The 1,468-nt window shown below is 42.3% G+C and overlaps 1 non-coding gene across 1 annotated transcript; it reads left to right on the top strand.

Annotated features, from left to right (window-relative positions):
- Positions 1-1,360: 1,360 nt before the first annotated feature.
- Positions 1,361-1,468, top strand: LOC145117831 (small nucleolar RNA R71). The gene has a single exon (XR_013712825.1). It is a non-coding gene; the product is annotated as a small nucleolar RNA R71 (small nucleolar RNA).

The raw sequence follows: 1,468 nt of genomic DNA, 5'->3' as shown, positions 1-1,468 counted from the left end.
TGGCCTTGGCTCCGGAAGATCTAATTTCTTGAAGAATGAGTAGGGCATGAGATTTACACTTGCCCCTGAATCAGCCAATGCATAAATGGTAGCTAAGTTTCCGAATTGACAAGGCAAGGTTAAGCTTCCCGGATCACCCTTCTTTTTAGGTAGCTTGTTTAACATGGCAGCTGAACAGTTCTCATTTAGGGCCACCTTCTTCACCTCTTCCATCTTCTTTCTATTAGTTAGAAGCTCCTTGAGGAATTTGGCGTATTTAGGCATTTGTGCTACCGCTTCTATGAATGGCATATTAATTTGAAGAGCCTTTATGTGTTCCAGAAACTTCTGGTTGTCAACATCATTCTTTTCTTGTCTAACTCGAGCTGGAAATGGTAGTGGAGGCTGATATGGCTTGACAGGAGGCTTGTTTTTCTGTTCAGGTGGGGGACTCGTCGAGTCCGTAACTTCGACTCGGCGAGTCGGGTCGGGAATTTGTGATTCTTTATGTTCTGCTTGTTCCTCTTGAACCAACTTAGGATCTTCTTGCTGAATAGGGGCTAGAGGAGTTATAATCTTCCCACTCCTAGTTGTCACGATATTTATATGTGCACCTTTTGGGTTACTTTCGGTATTACTAGGAAGTCCACCCGGTCGTCTCTCGTTCACTTGTTGTGCAAGTTGGCCCAACTGTTTTTCTATGTTGAGAATAGATGCTTGTTGATTCCTAAGCAGAGCTTGTTGATCTTTCATCATGATTTGGTGCTCTCTCAACATATTTTGTTGATCTTTGATTGCCACATCGGTATCATTATGTCTTTTCTCAGACGCGGCCACGAATCTTGTGAGCATGTCTTCCAAATCTGATTTCTTTTCATACACCGGTTCCTCCTTTTGATAAAAGCCTCTATCTTTTTGTTTATATTTTTCCTCCCTTGTCTTTTTATACTCTTCATATGGTAGCCATTCTTTCTTGGGTTTTCGCCAATTGTCATCATACCTATCACCACTTGAATAGCACACTTGCACTTTCCGGTTCCCGTTCTCATCAAGGTCACAATCTTTAGTAAGGTGGGGGCCTCTACAATTTTCACATCCCACTCTTATGGCATGGATGGATTGGTCCATCTTAGTCATCCTTCGGTCCATGCTTTCCAATTTTGCCATCATTGCTGCCATGTCATCGGTAATAGAATTCACCGCCCCTCGAGTCAAGTCATTCCTTGGGTTGTGATATTCTCTAGAGGGCTTAGAGAATTCTTCAATTTGATCTTTTATCACTGGGGGTGGTTTCTTTGTGAGTGGTCCTTGCGAGTCAAGGAGTTGCCTGGTTGTCACATTTACTCCATCATAGAAAATGGAGACTTCTTGTTGGCTGTTTAAATCATGATGTGGGCAATTCCTTAGTAAACCCCTTGTATCTTTCACATGCTTCATAAAGTGACTCCCCAGCTTGTTGTTCAAAATTGGCAATAGCTTTCTTCAATTT

This window comes from Lactuca virosa, chromosome 5, assembly GCF_052849685.1.
Source record: "Lactuca virosa cultivar CGN04683 chromosome 5, Lactuca_virosa_CGN04683_v6, whole genome shotgun sequence".
NCBI classification, from domain to species: domain Eukaryota; kingdom Viridiplantae; phylum Streptophyta; class Magnoliopsida; order Asterales; family Asteraceae; genus Lactuca; species Lactuca virosa.
The sequence above is the reverse complement of the archived record's forward strand: the minus strand, read 5'-3'. Positions and strand labels throughout refer to the sequence as shown.